This window comes from Lycium barbarum, chromosome 8 (genome assembly GCF_019175385.1).
Source record: "Lycium barbarum isolate Lr01 chromosome 8, ASM1917538v2, whole genome shotgun sequence".
Taxonomy (NCBI): Eukaryota; Viridiplantae; Streptophyta; class Magnoliopsida; order Solanales; family Solanaceae; genus Lycium; species Lycium barbarum.
Window position 1 is genome coordinate 32,070,884 of NC_083344.1, and position 13,725 is coordinate 32,084,608.

The window sequence follows — 13,725 nt, forward strand, 5'->3', positions numbered from 1 at the left end:
AAAATTGGTATGAATGTGGCAAGTCTGATCCTACATAGGTGACTACAGATTGCTCAATAAGAACCATCCTACTTTTACTGGATGAGTTACCAAAAGTTATGTGAAGTTATAAGGAACAGAAAGTAGTCTGGGCATATAATATCCCCACACTAATTCCATTCACTAAAGATGCCCAACTAAAGATTATTTTTGGAAACCCTCTCAAGAAAAACTTGGTTACCTAAGTTACTCCCAATACAGCTTCATAGATGGATGGTTAAGAGAGGCATACAAGTTAAACGATCGAAGAAAGTTTATTGCAAGTAAAGGTCTTAAGCTTCACGAAGAGATGGGGAAGTCAACTACCATCTAATGAGTTAGCGCACAATGATAACTATCATATTAGTTACATGCAAGGGGATCATGGGGCTCCGTATAAACAATTGTGTGGGAGGAAATGTGAATTCACCACAAGTGAAAGGCGGAATTGTTCGACCTGATTTAATGTATTAAGTTATAGAAGGGTCAGCATATCTATGCTCAAGAGCATTATGACTCGAACGCCAACAAACAACGACGAGACTTAAAAATTTTGATTAAAGGAAGGTGGCCTCGGAACTAGGATCCGTTCACCCGGTTATAATGTTTTGATATTGATGAAAGGAACTAGACAATGTAAAAGTAATGGAGCATCGATCGAGTGAGAAGATTCTAATAGTTATAAAAAAGAGACTAAATAAAGTCTAGATGTTATTACCTACTCCATCTTAAAAGGGAAACTTGACCTAATCAAAAGGATAAGGTGAGTTCGTATGCAAGTGCTTAAATGACTTGTCCTACAATATGATTGCATAAGGAAAGATTGGGACTTTTATGCCAGCACCATGGTTGGTTGCTCTTATTCATAAAGGGAACTTTTCCGAATTAAAGGACTTAAGGGATCAATGGTCATCCCTACATTCGAGGACGAATGTTCTTAAAGGGGGAGAATGTTACGCCTCGAATTTTTTTTCGTTTCATTTGTATCGTAAGTTAATTAATGTGAGCCCGTAGGATTCATGAAACCCCTACAAGGATAAGGATAGTAATAAACAAATGTTAAGCATGAACCATAAGTTTTTGAGGTTAAACAAATGAAAGATGATAACCCGTACTTTCGGGGTTAAACTAGGAGTGCTTAAAATGCTAAGCAGGTCTTGTTTTTGGGTACTTGAATCATATATTATTTGTATGTTAAGTTCTTGTAACAACCCATGTGTTTTTGACCATTTCACGCTCGTTGACCCATCCATGAGACATATTAGTACCATTTTAACCCGCGAGGACTGGTGGCACGATTCTCTAGACATCAGTTTGAAGTTTGAAATGACTTTTGGAAAAATTGTCTTTTAAGTGAAAACCGTTTGACTCATCGTTGACGTTTGAGTAAACGGACCTTTATCGGAAATCCGTTAATTATGAGAGGTTCGGATGGTCATTTAGATTTTGCGCGTATATTTGGTTTGATTCCCAATGCACTCGGGTGCATATTGGGACTTGGGGTGGGAAGTTAATTTTGAAGCATCAGGGGTTGACTAGGTCAACGAGACCTCCGTTGAAAATTCTGACGCCACGAGTGCGTTCATAGCGCGTTTTTATGTACATCTGCATATCTGGTATGTGAGCAGATGGCCTCGGGAGATAATCAAAAATTCGAGTTGAGGATGTGAAGTCTTGGGAATTCTGGTGCCTGGTGCCCGCTTTGGCGGCACCAGCACCGCGGCAGCGGTACTGCTATAGCGGTCACCCTGAAGCTGAAGCGGCATTAGAGATTTGGTCAGGACCGCTGTAGCGGTCATGGGACCGCCGAAGCGGTGCCGCTGAAGGAGCCTATGGGTCGCGGAAGCGGGTGACAGGCAGTTTACTTCATTAAATGAGGGTTAAAAGCCCTAAGTTCCTCATTCATTCCTATTCCGAAAAACTGAGTTGTTGGGAGCATTTCAAGGCATTCTTGGGGTAAAATCTTGGTGGTAAGTCCCTTTACTTTCCTTTCCATTCCATGATTTCTTTATCACCTTAGGATTCCATTATCATAATAGTTCATTAAGAGATTGATGATTTAAAAGGGGACTTAATGAGTTCTTCCTCTAGGCTTCTAAATCTTGATTTATTGGTTAGGTTAGCTGTATTAAGCATGGAATTGATGATTAGAACCTATTATTTCTTGATTTATTCCTAATTAGTTGCTAAATTATAGATTTGGAATTAGGGTTTATACCCAAATTTGGGGGTTTTGCCTAGAACCCGAATTTAAGTAAATTGTTTGTTATTCTAGCTTGATATTGATGGGAATTGATCACCTAGAGCTTTAATTTCATGTTGGAACCTTTAGATTCCTAATTCCACCCTTCTAGCTCGTTAAACCCATTCTATGGGTTAGGATTTGGGACTTGAATAGAAGTAAGGATTGAATGAAGAAGTAAGGATTGAATGATGTTTCTTCTTGATTCTAATCCCATATTCGGATATGTCTGGATTTCCATTACTTTGAGGCGCAACGAAGGGGCAAGTCGCAGGATTTACATTTCGAGTTGCTATTCGGCATTCCAGGTAGGTTATGGCTTACCTTCTGGTTAGATTTGGATTAGCAAAGCATATGAATAGTTAGTTTGTGTTGGAGAAAACATGTAAACCTTCAGGTATGAAGTTGGGTTAGATATTGACTTAGGTTGCGCCTTGTTATATGATTTGGGGGCTAGCCACCTCGTTGTGTTGTTGAATTACCTTGATCTATTTACTTATAGTCTTGGCGCTACGTTGAGACATCGGATATTGGTGATTAGTGATATATCATGGCTATGATTTTGCGATACTTTACCTGATTAATTTTAAGATAAGAATTATAATTCCATTATGGCTTATTGTATAGCTTATTATTGATTCTACGTGTTTGACATGCGTGGTACTGTTTAGGATTGAATTGGTTGTTGATATTACATTGCATCGTATTCATACCCATTTCTATAATAATATCGATATTGCATGGATATGGTACTGTTGATGATAAGTGAGAGAGTGTAGCCTCTGAGGTCTCTGCCGGAGAGCGTAAGAGAGAGATGAGAGTCCATGATCTGAGGTCATTTACTGGAGCAAAATGAGTGATCATTGCCTGAGGTCTCTTGCCGGGAACGAATGAGATGAGATTGATATTGTGAGGTGTCCATGTGCAGCACGTTGATAGTTGATATGAGATCTTGTCGTGGTCATCTTTATGCTTACATATGAATTTCTTTTCATACTTGCATTTCCATACTTGAACATTCATCTTGCTTATATATGTTTATAAAAGGCACATTTGACAGGGGGTGACGATATGGCCTATGTTGTGACAATTTATATATACAAGGGACATTTCACAGGGGGTGATGATGTAGCCTATATGTGATATCATATATGTATGTAAGGCACATTTGACAGGGGTGACGATGTGGCCTATATTCTGATTGTGCTTGTGATCCGATGAGGTATTTCAGAGCAAGTGGTTCATGGACACCATGTGGCCCCCGCTGGTCATGACCGTCGAGACGTGATGTTCCGCTCGAGTCATGTGTGAACACAGTATTGATATATGGCCATTGCATTCACGTCATCCATAACATTGCATTGCATTGTACTTGTTATCATCATTGTGATTGGATTATGATTGTGTTGTGGATACTTGATCGGGTACGTGATAGAATATTTTTCCTGTTATGATCAGTATTTGGAACACTTGAGATTAGATGCTTTAATAATAGGCTTGATCGGATATGATGAGACTGGGAACACTCGGGTTTAGATATTTCATTATAGACTTGATCGGTTATGGAGCCTTGTTGGTAGCTAATGGTTTGAATACTGATGTAAATTGTTGATACTTGAGGACTTGATATGTATTGACGAGACTGTATTATACTTGTACTTGATTGTGAACATGCCTATCTTGGCAAAATACATCAAATCACACTTAAACTATACCCAAAAAGTCGAGTTCACACTCCAACTAATCGGGCGACCTATTCACCCCTATTCTTCTTTAAACTGGAATTAATACCCCCCCTCCCTCTTATCCGTGACGTGGCAGAGGAATTTTTTTTTATCTTTTTAAGTGCGAGTGAAAACTAAAAAAACGTATTAAAAATTGATTAAATTGTACACGTGTCTATTTTTAATGGGATGTCACATAACTAATTGCACTTAATTATTTGTGGGCCCTCTTATCTTTTGTTTACTCTTTTTTTGTTCCTCTGCTTCTTTCTTTTTCCTTTCCTTTTTCTCTGTGCAACGCTTCTTCACCACAGAAACTCCATTTTTGCTGATTCCATCACACCACACAGGATCAACCTACTGCTATGGCCCATGAAAACCCAAAAAATCCCTCTTTTCTGAAGGAGATCACCTTTCATCTTTTATAAAGGGACAACATCAACAAATGTTGCTGGAAAATTTATCTAGAAAAATTTCCTTGGCAAACTTCCATTTTTCCGGTCAATCTTCTACCATATTCCTATCTCTCATTCTAATCTTCTTTCTCTTAGAATTATTATGCAAAAAATAATTACCAATAAATTACAAATTATTTTCACAAGTTGAAACCATTTCAAATTCTTAAATCTGAAATGGGTAGTCGAAAATGTTGAATCTAAAATGGGTAATCGAAAATGTAGTTGGGTTACCAATTTTGAATCTGAAATTTTTGTTTGTTGGTGATTTGTTAGTCAAAATTGGTTTGCAAGATAATGGCTAGGATGAAAAAAATGAAGAAGAAGAAGGGGGGCCTGGGAGGTGGGGGTGGCGTGAAGGTGGTGCTGAAATGAAGAAGAAGGGTTTGGGGGTAGGGGTGGCGTGAAGGTGGAGGAGAAGAGGGGTGGGGCAGAGGAGTGGAGGGCGGGTGGTGAAATGATGAAGAAGGTGAAAAATCAGTTTTTTTATTAAAATTTAAAAATCATTTTTTACTTTAATTTTGTGAATAAAAGAAACAAGTGTTAATAAAAAAAGGTGAAAAGTATAAATATATTGTATTTCTGACATGGGCTGACATGGCGTTGACTTGGGCTGACGTGGCGCTGACGTGGCGCGCGTGTGGAGTACCTCAAACCATGAGAGTGGTTTTATACCTCATAAGGTGGTATTAATTCCAATTTAAAGAAGAATAAGGGGTGAATAGGTCGCCCGATTAGTTGGAGTGTGAATTCGACTTTTTGGGTATAGTTTAAGTGTGATTCGATGTATTTTGCCTGCCTATCTTTCATTTACTTTATGTATATATGTTAGCTAATTGAGGACGGCCTATGATAACTACCAGTACTCGTTGTTTGTACTGACCTGCACTTGTTGCATTATTTTATGAATGTAGAGTACCAGGTGAGATCGACTTCTACTCTTTGTGGTTGATATTTGAGGATCGCTGATTCGAGTCTTCCAAAGTGAGCATGAGGATGTTTGCTGCCCGAAGACTCTTCCTTCTATAATGTCTTTATTTTCCGTTCTAAGACATGATTTTGATATTATTGATGTATTACTATTATTTAGACTTTTAGTATTTAACTAGATGCTCTTGTATGACCAGACCAGCTACTGGAGTGGATTTCATTTACTTTCGCACTTATTTATATTATATCTGTGAGACATACGTTACTTTACTTTCTTCTACTATTTTTCTATCGTTTGTGAATATTGAGATAAAGGTTCGCCTACCGAGATGGGAAAGGTAGGTGCCGGCACGACTTAGTGATATTGGATCGTGACAAGATGGTATCAGAGCCCTAGGTTACCCGGTCTATAATACAAGAGCGTGTCAAGTAGAGTCTTGTGGATCGGTACAATGAGGTCCGTACTTATCTGCGAGAGGCTATAAGACATTTAGGAAACTTCAAATTCTTTCATTCTCTCGTGTAACTTCGTTCAAATTGGTATCTAGTCGATTCCAATTGGTATCTGGACTTTCTTATCTTGATCACCCACGGAGGGTAGAAACTCGTCCTTAAATTCTTATGCGAATGGTTGATCTATGACGTGTTGTGGCATGGTACGAGATTTGTAATTCTGATTCGGACACGTGATCATGTTCAGTCGCTAGTATGGCCTAAGGATTCAATTGTGTGGAGTCGCGATTAGACTTGATTATTGTTTGGAGTTGCGATTAGACTCGATTATTGTGAGAATTCGTGGGAAATGGGAAAGATAGTTCAGAGGGTTACATGATATCTATGTTTCAGCATTGGGTTACTCGAAAGTGACAAAGTACATTGATGTCTTAATGATAGTGGGTTGCTCGATGATATGACCAGTTTAGGAAAAACTTCAGCTTCGTCAAGGCCTTAAGATGGTGTGTGTGACACTGGTGTACTAATCGCAGGTCGATGTTTTAGCAATGGTAGAGTATTAGACGTTGGTATGTGAGAACAAGTGTAAGCTCGGTAATGACCATCGAATTTAGGCAAACGTATCATGATCGCGGGTAATAAAGAAAAGAAGTTGTCAATAAGGACATAAAGGAAGACTTTTGTGAAAATCGTGTAGCGGAGTAAGACTTCATAGAATACCTTAGACATGGGTACTTTTCGTGAGATTGGGAAGGGAAAAATTTGTGTTTAACATGGCTGTCAGGATAAGGTTGTGACTGGTGCTAAGGGTTATTCTTGTTATGGGCTCGTGGTGTTAAAGGACTACTCGGCTATGAAGAGAATATTATGGGCACATTGATTGATCGATAAATTTGACTGAGTTTTAGGCTTCTGAGGAGCTAGTAATGGACTGATAGAAATAACATCAATTATGGGCATATGCGATGAGTTAATGACTTGGGAAGTCATTGGATGTTACACTTAGATTTGAGGAGAAGTATTGATATTGGTTGTGGTTCGTTCGGTTTAGAGGGACAATTAGTTTAGAGGATCGAGTGGATTTAAGTGTTTGTTTTTCGATAGTGATAAAAGTGATTTGAAATGAAATAAGGGAACTCAAGGATTACAATGAGGCATCTTGCTATCGGGTTCAGGGGATTAAGGTTCGTAAGACTTGAGGTGAGGTAACCTGGGTACGTGAGTCGTGTTTAGATTGCGGGGGCATTATATCATGACGTTCAGTAAAAGGGTGATCGATGAGGTTGACCGGTGTCTTCGAGGTTAAGGGCATAAATAAAATCGTGGAAACAAGAATTAGTGATGTGAGAGCTTGGTTCTGATTGTACAGTCACTACCAGAAAATGGGCCAATGGCAACACAAACAAATGCGTTGCAATAGAACCGAAAACCGTTGCCACAGATCTATCGGGACGCATTATCATCGGTGACATCTGATCGCGTGCCAATAGCTCTATATCCACGGTTCTTGCGACGGTTAACATAACCGTTGCTATAGTTTCTCTATTGCGACGGTTAGCATAATCGTTGCTATAGTTTCTCTATAGCAACGGTTAATTGGTCTATCTACAGCAACATTATTTTGGTTAAATGGAACCGTTAAAAACCGTCCCCATAGACCTTTTATGCAATGACTGCTAAGGGTATGGCAACGCTTAATTAAGGTTAATAAAATCTTATGCAACAGTTTTTATTGGATTAGAGACAATCAATAAGTATCTACGGGAACAGTTTTGGGACATATAGGAACGGTTCACATGGCCTATTGCAATGGTTGGCACATTTTATTTTGGACTTTCTGCAACGGGTTTGGTAGACTATTGCAACGGTAAAAATAAAATTTACAACCCTGGTCAATCAATTATAATATACAATGCACTTTATATAATCACAAATTGAAAGTTTTCAATCCAAATGGGCTGCAAGCTAGTAATATCCATAAAAGCAAAATGTTACAACCCAAATATGCATAATTATGTTTAATTTACATGCATTTCAAGAGAGTTTGCATAAGTTTTAAATTGTTTGATAGCAAAAGATCATTCCTAAAACATCTAGCAAAAGATCTAAATTGTTTGATAGCAAAAGATCATTCCTAAAACATCTAGCAAAAGAGATCATTCCCAAAAGATCTAGCAAAAGAGCAGCGACTCAGAAGTCTTCACTCCGATCATCATCACCTTCCATTTCTTCATTTTCAACACCTACAAAAGAGGATAAATAATGTTGTTACCCTTCAAGCGTGCACACTCAATACACAGATAATATCTTATTAAAACTTCTATTTTTCTTTTGAGAAACATTCAAATCTGTACACATCAACTTCATGGATGATATTCATCATGTTATATTTTGCAAATGTGTGTCAAAGTTTTCCTTGTACGATCTATAACGGTTTTATGGCCTTTATAGAAGTGTATGTTTTGTTGTCAGTAATGTCTCAAAAACAAATGACTAGGAATAGAGAATTGTGCCAGCTGTTTCTACCTATCAGTTTCTTGTATGTATCATTTGACATCCCATTTCAGTTGTTTTCTAATACCATAAAACAATAGATCTGTCTTATAGTTTTGAAGTTCCTGTTTCCTGATAAAATTCTCGCTTCTTGTTTCTGCTTCCTTTTGAAGGTCGTTTCAACAATGGAAAGCATGTTAAAAAAGAATCCCAAAAAAAATGTGACACAATTTCTGTTTTGATCAGAAAGTAGAAACAAGATGAATATGATCTCATGATATTTAGATAGGTGAGTATCACTTTGCGTCTTTTCAAAATGCACCCCAAAACGAATATATAATTAGAGAAGAGAAAGATCAGAAGCAGGTGCAATTTGCTAGTGAGACTAGCACTAAAGTGCAAGCCTTGGATGCTGTTGATGAGAAAGAATCAAGGGGTAACATGTAGGAAATCATAGTAAACAAGGTGGCTGCAGGTGAATATGTAGCTGCTGAAGATGTTAACTTGTATGCAGCTACTGAAGCTTCTAACTTGATCCAAAATGCACATGATGCAGTACAAACAAATAAGAGAGAAAGGAATTTGGAGGATGCTGCTAAAGTGCTGCATAATGCTATGGTGCAGACTGAGGATCAAATGAGTCCAAGTACTGCTGTTCGCAAGCAGGTACAGAGTTCATGTACAAAAGAAGCTGCAATCAGTTGCGGAGAATATATAAGGGCAGTACTAAACATATTGCTGGTGAAACCGGTACTATAGGGCAAGTCTTGGGTACTGATCGATGTTCACACACAACAGCAAGTCTATGCTACTATGAGTGCTGCAGTTGCTCCATCTCATTTGAGGGGTGCTGAGGTAAAAGAATTTTAACAATCAAGATTGGTAAGTCCATCGATCAATACAGCATGTACCAGTAGAAGGTTTGATAGCACGAGAATAAAACAACAACGAAAAATTACAAAACTTGTTTCGTTGCTATATACTCCGTATATATAAAGTTGATGAGAAACAAAAACTGCTAGGAATGCAAGCGGCAAACAAGACACTAGAAAATAATGTGACTCCAAGGGATACTACTCATAAGCAGCACCAGTTTACAGCATAAAAATCTGCAACTCACAAACAGCAGTACATTACACTAGCAGATACCAGATCGAATAGTTCGAAGTGGGGAAAAAGCACTTGAAAGTTCTGAACATTTGACCTCAAGTGCTAGTGTACACAAGCCTAGCAAAACTGATCCTAAGTCTGCTGGAAATAAGCAGAATCAACTGGTAAATGCTCAGGTAAAAAACTATTTCATAAAAAACTGGTAAACAACATTCTTCATCTAATATGTAAAACACCAGCTCACTGTTCTTTCCAACCAATCCAGATAGATCACGAAGTAGCAAGCAATTAAACACCAGCATTACATATTTCGTTCATTCCTTACAAACAACCAGCCAGTATAAGATTTCATAAATGCTTAGGCAAGAAAAAAAATCAGCAGAGAGATTAATAAAATTATCAAATAGATCACATGTACGAATCAAGATTACTCAGTTGCTTGAGACTGAGAACAAGAAGAAAAGAAATGTCTTGAACAGAGAGAATAGTGGAAGAAGAAGAAGAATTACTGACCTTGGTTGTTACTACTAGCAGCTTCTCCTCGCGAACGAAAATTGAATTTTAGAATGCTAGGATCAAGTACTAATTCTGGGTTTAGACGCTGAAGTTGTGCGATGACGTTCATCGAATTTTTCCTGCATTTTTTGCATCCTCGCTTCCATCTCCTCCATTTTTTGCTTCATCAGTTCATCATTACCGTTTAAAGAGGGTCCAGAATCTCCAGCTTTCCCTTTCAAGACAGTTTTGGTAACCCCACGCCCATACAATCTTACGTGGCCCGGATGATCAGGTCCCATAACTGAGGAAAATGCATCAACTCCATCTGCGCTTTCTTGAGTTTCTACTCTTTCCATTTTAGCCTACAAATCAGATTCAAGAGTAGAGAGTTCATGTATATCAAACTGATCCAACATTTAAGAACAAACAAATGATCTCAACAAACTTTATATTAGAAAGTTTCGTACTATTTTCCTAATCGTATCTTCATATGAGTCCTTGTATACTCGACCAGGTTTCCTCTTTCTTGTAGTCACTAAGATGACCTTATTCGTCACAACATCGGGACCTTCCTTCTTTTTATCCTAGTTAAATGAAAGTTGGCATAAAAATAATCCTAAGTAAAGTCTGCAGGTTTATAGTAAATGAACAATAAAAGAAAACGCCAAACCTCGCGAATTACAGCAAAGCTTTTTTTGCCAACAGTATGCGGATATTTTCTGCAATAAATTAGTTAGTGAGATAATAGGAACCAAAAATATAAGCAATGAAGAGAATAAATCAAATGTAAATAAGGCACTAGTTTCAAGAAAAGAAAGTTACGTTGTCCTTAATTTATATATTACTTGAGATTTTTCAGAGTTCCAGTATACAAGAAGATCCATAAAATGAGATTGTGGAACATATCCGGGCCTGTTTTCCATTCGAAGTTGGTCATTGGCATAAGGTATATAGTTTTTTTTCTTCAACCAATTCTTATACTTTCTCCAAGCAGATTGAATTGCTTTTAAAGCCCATGCTTGTGCAGTATCAGGAATGTTATATTTTTCCTACAACTTGGTGCTGTTAGGTTAATGCGAAAGATACTGAAAAATATCAACAAAAAATAGAAACATTGAGAACTTCAAACCTTGGTATATTTCCACATATCTTTATGTGTTTTCAGTTTCCTCCAATTTGATACGTTAACAGGACAAAAGGTCGAATTCCTTGCCAATGTTCCAAGGAAGCTACCTAACTCTGCTACGATCGCTTGAGTAGGACCAACAGGTTGGTTGTGCTTATTTATCACGATCAATTTACGCTCACTTCATCCATGGACATTTTGCATTTGTGTTCTACCTCTTTTGTACTTGTTCTACAAGAGAGGTAGAATGAATTGGCTCTTGTTGCACTTGAGTTTGCACTTGGGATCTTCACCTTGGAAGCTATTTTTCCCTATTTGAGCAATCAGCTGCTTGAACATTTCTTTTTGTTCCCCTCAACGACATTTGGTTTGCCAACGAGGCAAGTGATCCAGCTGGAAGGAACATTGAGCCTTTTGCTCTTTTGTTTTTTCTTACAGACCGATCTTCTTCATCCATGACTATTCAGAACTCTGTAAAGTTTAGAAAATTAAAATAAAAGGAAAGGTTAGCATAAGCATTAGTAGAAACAAAATAAAAGATGACCAACTCTAAAATTACAGACCTTTTAAATTTTGTATCAGGACCTTCACACCTTTTTCATATAACTTAAATCTCATCCTAAGATACATTTTGTTAAATATACAAATCTATTCATAAATTCAGTAAATTGAAGAAGATAAATGAAAGATGATTAAAAAGAGAGAACAAGAATAATCATAAATAGTTTTCTAAAAGGGCATTTATCATTCATTGATAAAAAATAAAAATAAAATTAAAACAACAAGTGCATAATTAAAGTTTGTTTAAGATTTTCACTTTAATCATCCTCTTCCATCCAATCCCAATCAGTTTCATCAATGTCATCCTCCTCTTCTGATGATTCTCTAATTGTTTCTTCTAAATCTTGTGTATGAATTGGCACGTCAACAACATCAACAGGCATGTCTTCTCTTGACGTGCCATTGTCAACATCAGGTAATCTACTTAAGGAACCAATGTCATCATTAGGTTCCCTCCAAAATGTGTCTCTGATAGTGGGACATTTCTCTTCCTCTAAATCATACAAATCTATCGGGACTTTATTCCTTGCATAGTAAACCTCTTTTTCAGCTGGATCCTCCATATAAAAAACCTGATGAACCTGCGATGCTAACACATAAGGGTCATTTGTACTGCATAATCTATTGAAGTATACCCGAGTTAAACCATATTCATCTACTTCATTATGAAACCAATCACATTTGAACAATACGACACTAAAATGACCATATTAATCAATCTCAATGATATCTTGAATAACTCCATAATAGATGACCTCTCCATCAATGGGATTATGGTCCCTAGCACTAGCAAAACTATCAGTTGTTGCTGATAAAGTCACTCCGCTATTTTGAGTCTTGTGGGGTGCATCTCGGGTTTTCGTATGAAATCGGTATCCATTAATAAAATATGCAGTATATCATTTAGCCACCGAATTAGGCCCTTGAGCTAGCCCTCGTAAATAATCTGGCACTTCAACATTTTCAACTTTCTTTTCAAACCAGTTATTGAATTCTAGACTATGATTCCTTGCTCTTACCCAGGCATTTGATCTAGTATGATTACCCATCAAATTCTTATGCTCCCTGCAATCATGAAAATTAAAAATTAAATTACTATGCCTTTATAAATGAAGTTAAAATGCAAATAATTAAGTTTAAATGTAAAAATTTGTTATATAATTTATCTTACTCAATTAACTTCTCCACTTGTTCATCTCCAGTATTGAACATAGCATACCGATATGCTTCATCTTTGGATTGTGAATCCATAAGAAAAGTGTTTCTCTTTTTCTTCTCTCTTCCTATTGGATGACCTATGTTAGGGAATATAGGTGACAAATTTTGAAGGCACTCGTCATCCTCAGTTTGGTACCTACTAAATCTTGTCTTCACGCCATCGTGTAGGTATCTCGAACAAAAAGTCAAGCACTCTTCAGCCAGGAACCCCACTGCTATTGATGCTTCTGCACAAGATCGATTGCGAACGAACCCCTTCAACTTACATAGGTGCCTCTCAATGGAATACATCCAACGAAGATGGGCTGGACCCCCAAACTTAATTTCATTCACTAAATGAATAGGTAAATGTAGCATTATATCAAAAAATGTTGGATGAAAAATCTTTTCAAGGTCACATAATATTTCAACAATTTCAAAATGCATTTTTTCAAGATCTCTTGGACTTATAACCTCACTACATATGGCTCTAAAGAAATTTCCCAATCTAATCAAGGTCAGCGAAACATTCTTGGGCAAAGCTTTTCTAACAGCAACTTGGAGAAGGTAATGCATTATAAAATGAGCATCATGGCTCTTGTACCCTGATATTTTCATCTCCTTCACTTGCACACGATGTGATATATTCGAAGCACACCCTTTTGGTAATTTGGCATTTTTTATGACTGTGCAAAACAACCATTTCTGTTTAGGCTTCATGGAGAAACAAGCTCGAGCCAAACTTAAAGTACCATTATCATCTTCTATTGGTTGTAGCTCCTTCCGTATCCCCATTTCTTGTAAGTCATAGAGAGAATTTACATGATCCTTTGACTTTCCATCTATATCCAATAAAGTCCCAAGCAAACTATCACATATATTCTTCTCTATGTGCATCACATCAAGATTGTGCCTCAA